General features: G+C 42.4%; 1 long non-coding RNA gene across 1 annotated transcript in view; it reads left to right on the top strand.

The window, feature by feature from the left end:
• Window positions 1–16,309, top strand: part of LOC122459921 — a 90,068-nt gene extending 73,759 nt beyond the window's left edge. Inside the window, exons 3-4 of the long non-coding RNA XR_006280906.1 lie at window positions 11,947–12,105; window positions 13,729–16,309. This is a non-coding gene — a long non-coding RNA (uncharacterized LOC122459921). The remainder of the gene's footprint in view (window positions 1–11,946; window positions 12,106–13,728) is intronic.
• The last annotated feature ends 361 nt before the right edge of the window (window positions 16,310–16,670 follow it).

Here is a 16,670-nt window from a genome sequence, read left to right as displayed (position 1 = left end):
GAAGCATTACACTCGGTCTCTGGTGGGTAACGCGGCCTGCAATTGGGCTGGGGCTCATGTTTTATTGATAGTGTGAGATTGTCATTTTTATTTCCAGCCTCCCGCAGCAGGTGAGCTTGTCATATTCGCTAAGAGAGAACCAGAGTAGATTGCCAGGCACTTGGGTGGATTGTTTCGCCAGTTCTTCATTTCTGTTGAGAGGCATGCAATATAAACAAAGTTTTGCTTAATGGCTGGAACATTTGTCACCGATTTGAGACACGCAAACCTCCACTTTGGCGCTAGGAAAACATTGCAGAGTTCCTCTCCCCACTCCCCCCCCCATTAACCCTGTGAGTGCTGACCTTAATTTCCTTCAGTGATAAAATAAAGGAAAACCACAGGCTCGCTGTGCAATGGAACTGGTGGAGAGCAGATTCGCAGAGAGAATTCCTTTCCCCTTGCAGCAAGGAGAGGGAGGTGGGGTAGGCTGGCTGTCCCCTACTCCAGTTTCTTCTTCCCCCCTCCCCCGCTTCCGAAAGCTGAAATAACTAAAAGCTCAAGTAGTCAATGCGGGAATGGAGAGAAATTAATCAAATTAAGTCAGTTTTATTTTTATGTTCATATTGAAGTCTCCTGGGATTCTTCTTTAAACTGGGCCAATTCTTCCATCTCAGTCCCTTTAGTATGGACTAGGAAAGCCCTTGCTGGAAGGAAGGAAGGAAGGAAGGAAGATTGTTTGATGACATGTTGAAAAGCTCCTCCGGTAATAATGCTACTTCTCCAAGCACAATAGCAAGGACTCTGTAAGCGCTCTGGGCAAGAGAGCTTTACCCTAAGTTTGTAGCGCCTCTAGCATAACAGGGCCCTGACTCCTATATCGGTGCTATTGCAGTATAAATGTCAAATTCTCAGCATCATTATCTCCCAGGAATTTGTCCATTTGACCTTTCCACATATTTTTGCAGATTGCAACGTGGGGAATGTTACTGTTGGATGGGTAAGTCTGGTGGAGTGATCATCGCTCTGTGGCTGGGATAAGCTTGGTGCAACTTGGCTGGGGGAGAAGGGCAGGCAAAGTGGAAGGGTGCCACCTTTTTGCCCACCCCACTCTAGGTTCTGTGGCTGGCCAGGAAGTGGGTTGTCTCAGATGTAAACCAGATAAGTCCTATTCTGGGGACTGCAGGAAAAGTTGGCACAGAGACATTCTGCAGGTTTTGTCACCTGGGGAATCCCCCAGTGCAGAAAGAATTCCCGAGAGGCTGGCTTGCTGGTTTTTCTGCTCTCTTCCTGTGATGGAGCTAATCAAAAGGGGCCACAGTGGAACCCCAAATTGGAGCCAGTGGTTATAGGGCAGTGAGGAACTGGCTGAATCCCTGGACGAGTCATTTCCAGACTTCTTAACAATTGGGTCATTTGGGGTTGTTGCTGTTGGAGGTTTTTTTTAACGTGTAGAATTTTTGACTAGTGTTGTGGAGTCCATTGGAACACACTTTCCACCGTCACGCTTGTTTCAACAAAGTTTTTTGTTTGGGGGAATTTCCCTGTGTTTTTATTCAACCAAGCTGATGTATGAGGTCAGCAGCAGGAGGACGAGAACCCCTGCCCCACCAGGTCTTGTGAGGCCCCCCTCCAGCAGACATTAGCAGGTCCATGGAAGCTATAGCTATGTGAGAGAGTTACATTAGGGTGCAATGTGGAAGTAGCTGACAAGATGGGGATGGGGAGAGGGCCCATTGGCCACCTTGAAAACTTGAAGGACGTGATCCTTCTCCCATTCAAGTCAATGACAAAATTCCCCTTTACTTCAGTAGAGGATTGGACCCTAAGCGCCTAAGAGACTTGTATCCAGAAAATACAAGGTGTTGAAAGTTTTACATGTGGATAAAGACTTATTTCTGCCCTGTCCCCCTCTATACTTCCTCTGTACCCCATCACCTTCCATGGCTATCCCTTGGGATGTTTCTAACTAGAATAAATCTCCAGTAAATGTATGGTGGGAAATAATCCTGTAATGACCCCATGGGGCTGGAATGGATAAGCTCATAGAACTTTTCCACATCTAACTTGTACAATTCTATTGTTCTGCTATGCCATGCTTAATGTCTGTCCAGTCCTGGAGATTCAGGACTAGTCAGTGAAGAAGAGGCCAGGCATAGAGAGGTAACATTGGGAATAAGCCATAGTGAGGGTCTTATTGAAACTGTGGCACCTAAAGAGGTATGGGGTAAGGGGAGGATGAGGAGCCATCAAAGAAGAATCATTAGGAATGGCCAGCAAGGTAGGAAAAAAACAGGGATACAAGAAAAGGAGTACTTGTGGCACCTTAGAGACTAACAGCATTATGGAAGCCTGGAGTAGGATGGAATGAGGGGAGAAGAGAGTTAGCCTTGAGGGAAGAGTTTCAGAGGCACTGGGGAGATGGAGAAGAACAGGAAGGGGTGGTTATAGTTAGGAGTAGGCTATCAGTGACCTTAGGGCCATGGAATGGAGAGGGGAGAAGGCAGGAGAAAGTTGGTGGAAGGAAAGTCTAGGAAGAGACAAGTGGAGGAGTAAACTGCAGTAGCAGCTGGAAACTCTTCTTGGATAGGGGACCCAAGCACATAGTCTTTGGCCTGCAGAAATGAGTTGGGAAGATGGCGGAGGACAGAAAGAGTTAACAATTATGAGGAGGAAAAAGAGCTGAGGGGGAATGTGATAGCTGGGACAGATTGAGGGGTTTGCCATGGATAACAAAAGGCGGCCATAATTTGGCATAATCCTGTGACCTCTCCAGAGTTGTTCCGCAGGACAGGCAGGCGTCTGGTATGAAGGGCGGGCCTGGACTGGGCGAAGCAAGTTGAAAAATAAGAAGGATGTAGAGGTGTGAATGACACTTGAGTGAGGGGAGGAGGTGATGGGGGAGAGGAAGCAGTGGCACCAAGGGGATAAGAGGGAGGAGGTGAGGTGGTAGGAGACGAGGCAGAGGAACTCAAGGGGTGAGAAGAGGGAAGAGGATGGAAAGTAATAAGGGGAATGGAGAACAGATGGATGAGGTGAAATAGTGAAATGATTAGGAGGACAGGAGGCTGAAAACGTGCGATAGCTGCGTTGCATAGTGAGATGGGCAGGGTGTCGGGTATTTCAGGGTAACGTATTGCTGGTAGTGACCGAGGATTCAAAGATGAGGACGGGGGAAGGGAGCATTAGGAGAACAGGCCAGTGCCGCAGAAGCGGAGCGCGGTCACTGTGCTGACTTCTTCCCTGAGGCTGTGCAAACAGGCTGCTGGGAGGAGATTGCATGGGCTGATGCTCCTCGGTGGTGCACTGAATGGCCTTCAGCCCCAGGAGATGTAATTCTTTCACAGGCCTCCTTGTACTCTGCCAGGACTGCATGATGTGGGGCTAGTCCAGGTGATTCAGGGTCACTGTATGTGACAGCAGAATAGGGTTATGTGTGGCTGCTAATCAATCCCTTCCCCAAATGGTCACCACGCTGGGGAAATTAATCTCCATCGCCTCCATTCTGACATGAAAAAATAAGCCACTAATTACTTCTGCTTGCCTATGACAGCTTACAACCTATCATGTGTTCCCAGCTGCCCCTCGCCCCATCCTGGGCTTAAGTCCTATTGATTTTAATAAGATTTAGGCTCCTAAATCACTCAGGTGCTTAGAAAATTGTGCTCAGTGTCTTCCACTTATTTTGCACAGAATAAATGACTACACGAGATGCAGGACAGGGCAATGTATGTCTCAGGTGAATGAGGCTCCACACAGGTTCTGGGGTGTGCACTGCTGGGTTCAATTGCAGGTTGGGACCTGAGGGAAAACCGTAATTTTTGGCTCCTGCATAATGACCCCCTCACATTGCTGTTAGCGGACCTCCACTCAAACCAAACCAAACCCAACAGCTGAAGAAAGGGCTCTGATTACATCCAGACCTAAGTTATCTAGAATTCCCTCATGTGGTCCATACTTTCCCAATTGTTAGCTAAAGTCTGGGAAAAGTGACATAGGTTTATTTACATCACTGGGTTTTATTTTGTCTTTCATCTCTTCAGAGTGTGTTTAGTTTTGCATTGTCAGAGGACTGGTGACAATCCTTTGAAATGAAAGACAAGAAATGTATATTGTATAGAATTATATGTTTACATATAAGCATATACCTTAATAACCTAGATCAGTGCCACTTCAGATAGTTGTGTAGATTAAACAGGTAAATGCTTTGAAGATGAAAATGCCATAAAGTGCTAAATACTGTATTGTTGTTTTATATGTTTGCTCTCCAGTTTCAAAGATCTTCTCTATAAAGTTAACGCATGGCATCAAATGCCCTTTTATGTTATCAGACTGCAAGGAGTAGCGTATCATAAAACGATAAAGCCCTGCAACCCATCTTCATTAGCCTAGAACTGAAGAAAGTGCCCTCTAAAAACAGTAAAACATTTGCTGAAGTGTTTTTGTTTTCATCTTTCGATAACATTTTCTGCATTAATGTAATCAGGCAAAAGATTAGTTTATCATTTGGCTTTTTTTAATTTTTACCATTGTCAAGCTGTCTTGCAGTGGCTTGAGAGCCCAAGTACCAACATCACAGCAGACAAATAAGGAGCAGGGCACAAACACTAAATTGGTTGTGAGTCCTGCACTTAGATTTCACCACCAAATATCAAGTGTTAATTCCTCAGTCACTGTAACAGCCTGAACACGGAGGCATAGACAGTCACCCTTGATATTCTGATCTGTCTCACCATCCAGATGAGCCTGCCTTTGTGATAGAAGGTCCCTTCCAACACAGACCAGCAATACTCGGGTTATTCCCAATCCCAAAGGTCCGGTCACTTATCCCAGGTCAGTTGCTCCTTAGATCTCACACCAAAGACAACACTTGTAGCCAGTCCTGTAATAAACTATATACACATTTATTAATGGAAAAAGGAAACAAGAGCATTATTTACAAGCTTAAAGCAGGTAAACATATGTACGCAAATGAGTTACAATCTTAAGTTTCAGAAAGTAATAGAAGCTTCTAGAATAAGCTAGCTCTACACGTCCTTTAGGGCTAACCCAGGCTAAACAGCTAGGGATCTCTTGCTTATGCCTAGAAAACTGTGCCCTCCAGAGTCTAAGTAGCATAGAGATACAGTTCCTTTATATTAGGAGTTTTTATTCCCTTCCCCCCTTGTGCTTTGAGCTGCAAAGTTAGCTGATGGGAGAAATTCACTTGCATGACTCATCTTCATGGGGCTGGAGGGAGACCAATGAACAAAGTTTTTTTTGTCCCCTTTCATGTTTCACAATAGTTTGTCTGGTGTTGACGGGCCTTCCTTGTTGGTCAGGATATAACACCTTCTGTTGGAGATCAGCACTTTATGCTAGTTAATGTCTCTCTCCCATCTGGTGATTTTACACAGTCCCAGAGGCTTAAGACAAATGCTTACATATTACCTTACAATATGGGATGCAGATGTTATAAGTCAGATGGATGCAGATGTTATAAGTCAGATTAATGCAGACAGCAACATACAAGCATGCAATAAAGTCTAGCACATTTGCATAATTCTAATACCTATTTTTAACAATACTAACACACAGGTGAGCCAGACTGATCCCAGCTCTATTTGTCAGTGTTCCACTGAGGCATGGGCCCCTTGGCATGAGCTGGCATCTGGTCAGCCTGGTATTTTAGAAAATAGCTCATTTCGAGTGTTATAAAAGAAAAGGACAGTCAGTTATTTATTAAGTTTTATGTCACAATTTGGGAAGATTGGCTTTAATTTACTTTTGTTATTAGGGATTTCATCAAAGGAACGAAAGAGCAGTTTGTCAGCACTTTCCCTAGTGCCATTAAGTAAAAATAGCAAAGCTTTAGAGCACTATCAAGTGGCTTTTTCTGTTTGAAAAAGCTGGCACAGAAAAATATTAATTGGATTTCTAATTATATTGATATATCCAGAGCATTTCCAAGAGCTATCAGCCTGTTAGTTAATGTGTGCTCTTTACTGCCAGCCTCTGAGAAGATTTCAGAGTAGCAGCCGTGTTAGTCTGTATTTGCAAAAACAAAAGGCATATAGTAGTTTAGATAGCTTAGTGTCCTTTTTCTTTTGTAGAGAAGCAAAGTGTGTGTTGTAAATGGCTTGTCTAGTTTTTGTAAAGTCCAGCCACGAGGAAGTTTGTGTGGAAGGTTGGTTCTTTTTGAGAGTATCCAGTTTTGAGAGTTCATTCTTAATCTTTCCCTGTTTGCTGTAGAGACTATGCTGACAGCTTGTGCCACACACTCTCAAAGAAACTGCGGAACCACCTGATCAACATCCTCTACAGCAAACAGGGAAAGATTAATAATGAGTTCTCAAAACTGGATACTCTCATAAAGAACCAACCTTCCACACAAACTTCCTCGTGGCTGGACTTTACAAAAACTAGACAAGCCATTTACAACACACACTTTGCTTCTCTACAAAAGAAAAAGGACACTAAGCTATTTAAACTACTATATGCCTTTTCTTTTTCCTCTGAGAAGAGATACATTTCCCAAAGAGTGCTGCCCAGCCAATGGGAATGTAAGACAAAGGCTAGTGGGGTGAAAAAAGACACTGCAATGAGAGAACTGAAAAGCATAACTTTTTTGTTTTCAAGCCTTCTTTTAAATAAATATCACAATAGCAATGTGTTCAGAATAGACCAAAGAATCAATCTTTGATAGCCAATGGCATTAACATTGCTGTTGCATATTCCTGTATAGTGGTAATCCCTATCCTGGTCGTGTGTTTAAAATTACGCTTTCAGAATCAGGGCCATAGTTGGATAACAATAATTACATTGCAGAAGAAACTGAAGGGCCTGAGATCAACAGCAGAGGTTATTTGTGTTTCCAGCAATTTGAGAATCATTTTTAGAATTTTTCCCCCACACTTTAAAGACATTTGGAAGAATTATTCTTCCTTCCCCCGATTTCAGTTATGGTATTGTTGTGTGGGAGCAATTTTTCAATTAACAAAAATGTTGATTCTAATCAGATTCGCAGCTATAAATTAAGACTGAGTAAGAACTACCAGATTCAGGAGACTGAAAAGGACTGCTTACTCAGTTATGACAAATGAGTGTCCGAACAAATAGAGGGCCTGATCCATTGAAATCTATGGGAGTCTTTCATCTGTTTTGGATCAGGCCCATCATACCATACAGGCAAATAGTTATAAAATATATATCCTGTTTCTCTTCTCTTTGCAGTTTCTCTGAGTGTGTGCACGGAGGGCAAGGATCACTTGACTACTCATTTAACACAAGCAAATCTTTTTCGAGTTTTCATGAGAACAATTCTAATAAATAGAGCAGGCATTGCACATAAAATGCCTGGATGTTGCACTGTTAGAACAGTGCAAGTTGTTTTCATGCCAACATTCATAACCACAATTTCCTTAAATATGCAATCCCCTTGTACATATCTTTGGTGAAGAAATACAGTAAATACAGCATTTTGTGGGTGTGTGAATAAGGTCGGACATATGTCCCTAGCCTTCACATGAAGTTTTTTGTAATTGGCTTTCTATTAAAGTCCTAGATAGACATCCTGCATTTAGAACAATAATAATGCATGTTTCCATGATATATATAAACTTAATTTACCACAAATATTCCATTTCAGAATGAAAGATTGACAGTATGTGGGCAGATAGGGCATTCATTTTTGCCATTTGTTTTGTGAAAAACAAAAATAACATTTGAGTGTTCTAGTCTGGGTAAGAAAAGGTTAAAAAGTACCAGACTGTGGTATAATTACCAAATTACGACATCTAATTTGTAGGTTTCACTTGCTAATTATGTGTGATACATGGGTGGCTAAGGGTGAATATCAAGTCAAAGAATTCATTCTTTTGTCTTTGTAAATTTGTTTTGATTTGTAGGAGGAACAGAGAAGGAACTGGTTTCACCACATCAAATTGCATCTTTCTCTTTCAATTGCCAGAGTAAATAAAAAGGAAATCTACATTGCTGGTTTTTAGATTCAGTAAAGCTAAGAAAGGAAGGAAGGAAAGGATGCAATTGAATGATACTCTGTACACTCCTGTAGTTTAAAATTTGCATGAGCAATATCCTCCGTCCCCTGAGTCTTCTCAGTGATTGTTTTAAAAAACAATATTTGAAAGACTATTCTTAAAATCAGTACAAAAGCCTCAGTGTTTACGGTCCCGAGTTTTCAAGCACTGTGATCAATATCGGTGTTCCCTGGTAGTTGTAAGATCAGATCATACACAAATGCCAGCTGTATCTTTGAAGACAATCACTTTATACTCCTCCTTGCTTTGTAAATTACTTTAAATGTTATCTAGTCAATATTAAGCATGATTATTTACCCTGTCAAAATGGATGCTTTTTAATTAATTTTGAAGCTCTGAAAATAGATTCTGCTTCCCATTTGATAGGTGGTGTTAACATTCTATCAGCAACTGAAGTTCTGGGGACTGTAGGAAAATTTAAATGTACACACAGCAGAAGGTTGCAGAAAAACAGAGCTTCTGAACAAAATTGTGAGAGCAGGAAGGAGGATCAGAATGACCTACATTTTGCCCTTGCAAGCAGAAAACCTGGTCATCAAATGAAAGACAAGTAAATAATTAGTTTATGCCTGCTTATTTGAACAGCCGATATGTTTATGTTAATAGTGAAACCAAGCTACTCTTTCATAATCTTTCTTGAAAACCTGAGGTACAAGGTTATAAGCGTACATGTCTTTTTATAACAAATTGGTTTATCTTGGTTGGTTAAATTGGTTGGGACAGATAAATTTGAAAATATATTTCCAAACAATAATCAGTCTCATAATGGATTGAATTTATCACTAGTATTTGCTGATTTTTTAGGAAGCGTTAATTTTACTGATTTTGCAAAAGTAAATGTTTTGGGTTTTAGATCAGTAGGGTTTTCTCTTCTTGAATTAATTGCCGTTTTTATTTTAAAAGTCAGATATATTTGCGTTCAAATTTAAATCCTAAAAATACGGTCTTAGCACTTCTCTGGGAGTTGCAATATACAGTAAAATCCCAAATCAAGTGGTGGTATCCTGGACCTTGCACTCTAGTGAAGTCCCACTGAAATCAATAAGACTTTATATGGGTGTGTCATAAATATAAAGGGAAGGGTAAACACCTTTAAATCCCTCCTGGCCAGAGGAAAAACCCTTTCACCTGTAAAGGGTTAAGAAGCTAAGATAACCTCTCTGGCACCTGACCAAAATGACCAATGAGGAGACAAGATACTTTCAAAGCTAGGGGGGGAACAAAGGTCTTGTCTGTCTGTGTGATGCTTTTGCTGGAACCAGAGCAGGAATGCAGGTCAGAACTCCTGTAAAGGGTTAATAAGCAATCCAGCTAGAGATGCGTTAGATTCTGTTTTGTTTAAATGGCTGATAAAATAAGTTGTGCTGAATGGAATATATATTCCTGTTTTGTGTCTTTTTGTAACTTAAGGTTTTGCCTTGAGGGATTCTCTATGTTTTGAATCTGATTACCCTGTAAGGTATTTACCATCCTGATTTTACAGAGGTGATTCTTTTACTTTAATTAAAATTCTTCTTTTATGAACCTGATTGCTTTTCATTCTTCTTAAGATCCAAGGGTTTGGGTCTGTGTTCACCTATGCAAATTGTATCAAGCCTTCCCCAGGAAAGCGGGTGTAGTGCTTGGGGGGATATTTCCAAGTGGGCACTTCCCCTGTTCTTTGTGTAACACTTTGGTGGTGGCAGCGTTCAACCTAAGCTGGTAAGAATAAGCTTATGGGGTTTTTCGTGCAGGTCCCCACATCTGTACCCTAGAGTTCAGAGTGGGGAAGGAACCTTGACAGGGTACAAGGAGTGAGGTTAATTAAGCCTGATGCAAGATCCTGCTCTAAAATGGTTACATATTTCATTTGTGAATTAAATTTCATATTAAAGCTAGATAAACTTTTAAAATAAAGTTTATTTACTAATGTTCACTTTAATATAAAAACAACCCCACAAAAATATATGGAAGGAGATGTGCCCCGATTAAAATGAGATGGAAAAGTTTATATGGAAGATTGGAAATTGAATACATTTTGAGTCTCAGACTCGAAGGTCCCAAAGTAGAATACAGGTCAATATCGTGTTTGTAGTATGGGCCTGATTCGTTTATTCTTAATCACAAACTAATTCTTACATATATGAGTAGGCCAACTGACATCCATGGAACTAATCATGTGTGTTAATATAATCATTGCTCATGCAAATAAGGGTTACAGGTATATGTACCTTGTAAATTGGTCTTTGTATCAAACATTGAAATGCAGGTGGAAGGATTGAAACTATAATTATAAGAACATTTTAGCTTTAAGTCATTGAAAACAGCCCTTACTTGAGAAAGTTGTATCTCTCCTGAAAAATGTTATGAAAGAGGTATAATTTTAAGGAGCATGTTGCAAAATTTCATTCTGAGAGGGAAGGAAGGGTCTCAATGAAAATAGCTTGGCTTAACTATATACACAAATTTAGCATTTATAAGCATATATCATAGTTGCATATATAATATATAGGGCCCTAACAAATTCTCGGCCATGAAAAACGTGTCACGGACCATGAAATTTGGTCTCTCCCCCGCTGTTACCTCCCCCCAGTGAAATCTGGTCTTTTGCATGCTTTTATCCTATACTATACAGATTTCACAGGGGAGACCAACGCTTTTCCGATTGAAGGTCCTGACCCAAAAGAGAGTTGCGGGGGGAGTCGCGGTATTGCCACCCTTATTTCTGCATTGCCTTCAGAGTTGGGCAGCCAGAGTAGCAGCTGTTGGCCAGGCGCCCAGCTCTGACAGCAGCATCCCACCAGCAGAAGAAAGGGTGGCAGTATCATGCATGCCATACATGCCATCCTTACCTCTGCGCTGCTGCTGGCAGTGGCTCTGCCTTCAGAGCCGCCGCTCTCCAGCTGCCCAGCTCTGACGGCAGCACCGCCGCCATCAGCAGCGCAGAAGTAAGGGTAGCAGTACTGCAACCCTCCCCTCCTTCTCCCCTTCAGTGACCCCCACACACAACTCCTTCTTGGGTCAGGAGCCCTACAATTACACTGCCGTGAAATTTTAGATGTAAATAGGCTGAAATAATGAAACTTATGATTTTTAAAATCCTGTGACTGTGAAATTGACCAAAATGGACCATTAATTTGGTAAGGCCCTAATGATATACCTTGGTTTTGCCTTATTTTCTCTCTTTGCTGGGCTATGAAAACTAGGAGTGTCTTACGTCAGTTCTGTATAAAGCTGCACCAAGTAGGTGACTCTGCCATGAAGGGCTAGCTTTTACAGGGATGTCATGCAACGAAATATATTATTGAAGAGGAGTTAAAAGCACAGATCAACAGCCATTGCAGACACTTAATAACTTCATTCTAAAAGAACAAGTGACATTGCAGTAGGCCACCTTGATTTTTTTTTTTTTTTTTTAAATTTTCATTTCAGGAAAGCAGATTTCTGGTATGTGGATTCCCCTTATTAAATCCTCCTACCCTTTCTCCTGTGACATCGGCTCACAGCAGAGTGAGTGGATGGTACATGTCCCCATCACCTTATTCAAATTTTCAGCGATCTAGGGTTTGTTTTCCTTCTTGCAAAAACTTTTTGAATTGTTTGCCAACAAAAGCACTGTTAGCTACAAAACAGTCCTTACCTAGCATCGATTAGGGCGTGGAGTTCCATTTAAATCAATGGTGCTTTTTGCAATAGGAATCGATAAACGGCCTGTCTCTGATTCCATTGAAGTTTATTGGGTTTTGCTATTGACTCCAATGGGAACAGGACCTGTCTTTATACCTGCCAGCAAGTGTTTGCCAGATCAGGCCCCAAGTTATCACAAAGAACCCCGCAACACCAATGCGGCGGATGAGGAGGAACCTCTCCAAACTAAAATTCATGGCATTTCACCCTCCCCTTCCCCTGCATGCTGGTTATAGGATTTTATTTATTTTTTTCCCCACAGAGGATGAACTGAGCCTTACTCCTGAGGGGATAAATTATGCATGTCTCACCCAGGCCTGCGGTCAGTGGGGTGGTACTGTCACAGGTCTGCAGCTCTGTGTAGCCCTAGGAATGTTCAAAATGCACTAAGGCCCCAACCGTCCAACCCTTAGGCACACAGGTGAGTCATTCCTCATGCTGGCGGCAGTGAATGGGATTAGGTAGGTGACATTAATGGGGGGGGGGGCATTGCCAGGCCCCTGGAGAACACATCTCAGCCCCTCCTTGGTTTCCTTCCTTTTCTCTTTGGAACCTAGATGTGTCTGTCTCGCTTCCCCACCCCCCAAAAAGTGTTAATTCAACCCTTATCCAGCAAGGTCAATTCCTCTCCTGCAGCCCCTCTATCTCCAGCCAGGGCTTCACCTCCCTGAATAAGAAGTGAGCACCCCCAGGAGTTCTGAGGAACAGGAAGAATTTGCTGGCTGTGCTTTTAAAGTCAGCCACCCCTCTGTGTTATGGCCGTGTCAGGGCAGGTTGATTGGGCCTCTGAAGTTTCTTTCCTTTTTTCATTTTTGATTCCACATTGTGTGAGCTGTATTTGGGCAGCCCCCTGACCTGGACGATAGGCTCCACCAGCCTAATAACTTACACTAAAGCATAAGCACAGTGAATGGAAACCACTCCCAGGCACTAATGTTAAGAGTAAAAATAGAATTTCAGGCATGTGCTACTTCTTTTTCCCCAAACCTATTTTGAATGCCTCAATGTCAGTGGAACATGTCCGATTTGATTCTGTTTGTTTGTTTTAAAAAAAAAAATCTCAGAAATGGAGGCAATTTGTGTAATTAAACATCTGTCCGTTTTAAAATTGTGTTGTATCAATTTTAGCAGCATTCAAGACGGATGATTTAAATTACACACCATATGGAGCAACGCTAAGGCCATTTGCTACCGTGTTAATTGCGTAAAGCTACATTCTTTCGCCCTTTCAAGAAAGTCCCATGCTGTGATGGCTGCTGAGAAAGAAGGGCTTTTTCCAGCAAGGTGTGTGCAAATCTCACCACTTTCAGCTACGCAGGGAAGCTCTTGGAATGCACACCTGCTCTGTGACAATGATGCCCAATGCCTCACTGACCTGTAGGTCAAGGGGGCAGCTGTTCAAAAGTGCTCAGCACCCCGTATCAGGGGACAATGGGCTTTGTGTGTCAAAATATGTTCTGGATGCTATGGAGCATGTGCCCACTCCTGTGAACAGACCTGGTGAGTGTGTGTATGCCCATGGGGGTTGTGGCAGTCAAGTCTCAAGCAGGCCTTTGTCCTCACCCTGCTTTTTGCCCTCAGTTTTAGGGGCTGTTTGGTTTCACATGCCCAAGTACACTGAAGCAGGCCCCGAGGAGGGCCCATTTTAACATGTAGGGGGTGGGTTATGTCTGTCCTGTAGTCAGGAGGTGTGCTTGCAACCCGTGTTGGCATACCCCCAGATCAAAGCTAGCTTGGGTAATGGCAGCAGGCTGGCAGCATTGGCTAGCCTCCAGACCATAGCCTTCCCAGGACCTAAGGTACAGTCTGGAGCAGCAAGCCAATGCCATCTTGCATCCTACAGCAGCTGCACCGCTATTGTTACTCGGGCTGGATTCAAGCTAGCGCGGGCATGCCTGTCCCACCAAACCATTGCCACAAGTGGAGCTGGTGAACATGCACAGTTTGGGGGCGGGCCCATTCTGAAACAACCCCACAGCTGGGGCCAGCTTTTCCAGCCATGGGGCCCTATTGTCCTCATTGTTGTGTCATGTATTTTTTCCAGGGCCTAGCACAAGGCGGGCTTGATCCCTGTTGGGGCCCCTAGCTGTGGCCATAATACAAAATAACAGGAGCTGGGGACTTTGGAAAATCCGGGGGCGAGGGGATGAGACTAGAGCCAGTCTAAGACTTCCCGCCAAATCTGCAGAGAAAGCTAAGCTTGAGATTCTCCACATTGCCTTGCTTCCAGTGCCCTCAGCTGTGACCTGGAGGGGCTGCTTTCCCTAGAGCTAGCAGATGTCAGTTCAGCCTTGCTCCTTTCTCCAGTACAAAGGGCAAGCTGTGCTAAATGTGGTGTTATGAGAACTGAGCTGCAACTAGCAAACTTTTACCACGTGTTCGTGTTTGGGCATGAACAAGGGAGGCAGAGGGCTGAGCTCTATGCTGTCTCTGCTAGGTTGAGTCATCCAGAAAACACAATGCTGCAGTGTCTACTGGAGGGGAAGGAAAATAAAGTCGTCATTTAAAAACATCCGCAGGTAAGATTTTCAAAAGGACAAGTGAGGCTGAGTGCCTCAGGTTGTGGGGTGGCCAATTGGAGATGCCGTAAAGGGGGAGGTAGTATTTCCCAATGGGTAGTGCACCAGAATGGGATACAGGAGACCTGTATTCTTTTCCCTGGTCTGCTGGGTGACCTTGGTCAAGTCACTTTACTACTTTGTGCCTCAATTTCCCTATATGTAACTTCCTTTGACTGACTTCCTTTGTAAATACTTTAAGACCCACTGATGAGAACAACTAGTTATTATTATAAAGGGGCCTGAGTTTCAGAGAGTGGGTGCTCAGTACTCCCTGCACTTCAGGCCTCAAAAGTGAGTAACTAAAGGCTGACATCTTGGCCACTCATATTGGATCTCCGCCTGACACCGATTATATTTTACCATTTGAAACAAAACAGTGTCCGTACAACTCAGTTTCCTGTGCATGGTGGGAAAGCACTTGCAGTTTCTTTGCAACTGGAGTCAATGAAGGGATAAAATAAAAGCAGGGGAAAAAATATTTGGGGAGGTGTTATGTTTAATGCTGTCTGCCGGGCTGCAGTCCATGTCTGTTTCTGGCTGATTCTTCCTGTGTGGCAGTATTGTAATAGGATTCTCCCATATTAATATTTTAAATGAATAAATAAATATCTGATGAGAGATACTGTGCATCTTGACAACCTTTTCATAAAATCTGGGAGGAAAAAAAAAGTGAGAAAATTAAAGAAAAGATTGAAACTGTCCAGATGATTTATTTTTCCCTGTGTTAAATTCTCTCTCTCTATCCAGGTTTTTATACTGTGCCTATCGATGTTGTTGCCTACATCTATTTTGAGAGGCAAATATATTCTATCAGACCATTCATTTCAGAAAGACCATACATTCTGGACATCACATGGGGTCCTGATCTCAGTTGGGGCTGTTAGCTGCTATTGTGCTATAAATTGTAATTGAATACCTCAGTATATTATTATTATAAGGATGTCCGTATTTAATAAGGGCTCCAGCCATATGTGATCACTTTATTTGGCCCTAATCTTTTTCAGGAAATACATCAGCTGTTTTCTGAGGGTTTCACTTTTTTTCCCCCAAGCTGTGTGTTACAAAGCAAAGATCTGACAGCCAGGAGCCAGGAAGACGATGTACCCTTATTATCAGTGAGAAAGTCATGCTGAAATCACAAGATTTTGGAAAGAAAAGTACTGCCCCACATAGATCAATATAAATGGTAGCTGTAAGACATTGAAAAGGCATGAGAAAGGTGCAATACTCAAAGATGAGCTGTAATATTATTCACATCATTACATCTATGAAATTCTGTTACTAGCAGGGATTATTACGCTGACACTGAGCCAATTTGTGCCATAAGGATGGGCCAGTGTGTAGGATCCGAACCGAGGCCTTGAGACCTAAGTTGAATTCTGCATTCTACCACTGACCTTGGTAAGCCATTCAACCTCTATATGCCTCAGTTTCCCATGTGTAAAATGGGGATAACAACCCTGTCCTATTTCACCAGATTGCTGAGACTAAATACATTAGCAATTTTGAAGTGTTTTGAGAGCTACTGATGCAAAGTGCTAGATAAGAGCTAGATGTAATTATAAATTGATCGGCGTACAGAATGAGATTTTTGAAAGCACTCAACGTTGACCTGAGTCTGTTCCCCACTGAGTCAATGATTAAAACTCCCACCCGTTTTATAGTGGAGCCAGAGTTGGCCAAATGCTGAGTGCTTTTTGTAATCCCACTCATGCTGCCTGTGTACGTTGGGTTTCCTTCTGCGCTCACATCAGTGTAGCGCTTATGGAGTTATTCCCAGTTTACTCTAGCATAAGCGAGAGGAGAATTAAGATGAGCCCTTAAAGAAGTGCAGTTCATTTACAAAACAAAATGTTTAAATACATTTAGTTTAGGCTTGGATTTTTAATTAGGCCTAAGGGAATTAGAGGGCCCAATGTCCATTGACCTTCCCTGGGCATTGGGTAGAGAGGGTCACAAAATGGTAACATTTTTCATGACAGAGTTTATCCTATCAAAAATATCTAGCTTTGAAATAGCTTGACTAGCTCTAGAGTTGGGCAGAGGCTTTTGCCACTCATTTGCTTTAAGGCATCATTTTAAAGCATGTTTCAGAGTAGCAGCCATATTAGTCTGTATTCGCAAAATGAAAAGGAGTACTTGTGGCACCTTAGAGACTAACAAATTTATTAGAGCATAAGCTTTCGTGAGCTACAGCTCACTTCATCAGATGCATCCGATGAAGTGAGCTGTAGCTCACGAAAGCTTATGCTCTAATAAATTAGTCTCTAAGGTGCCACAAGTACTCCTTTTCATTTTAAAGCATGTATTTTTTGAGTGCTTTTCAGGTGTTATGAAAGCAAACAGATCAGGTTTCAGCACTTGAGTGCTTGAATGCCTGAAAGAACAACTCTTTTTAGCTCTCACCGTCTCTGCGCTGCCCTGA

This window comes from Dermochelys coriacea, chromosome 4 (genome assembly GCF_009764565.3).
Source record: "Dermochelys coriacea isolate rDerCor1 chromosome 4, rDerCor1.pri.v4, whole genome shotgun sequence".
NCBI lineage: Eukaryota > Metazoa > Chordata > Testudines > Dermochelyidae > Dermochelys > Dermochelys coriacea.
The sequence above is the reverse complement of the archived record's forward strand: the minus strand, read 5'-3'. Positions and strand labels throughout refer to the sequence as shown.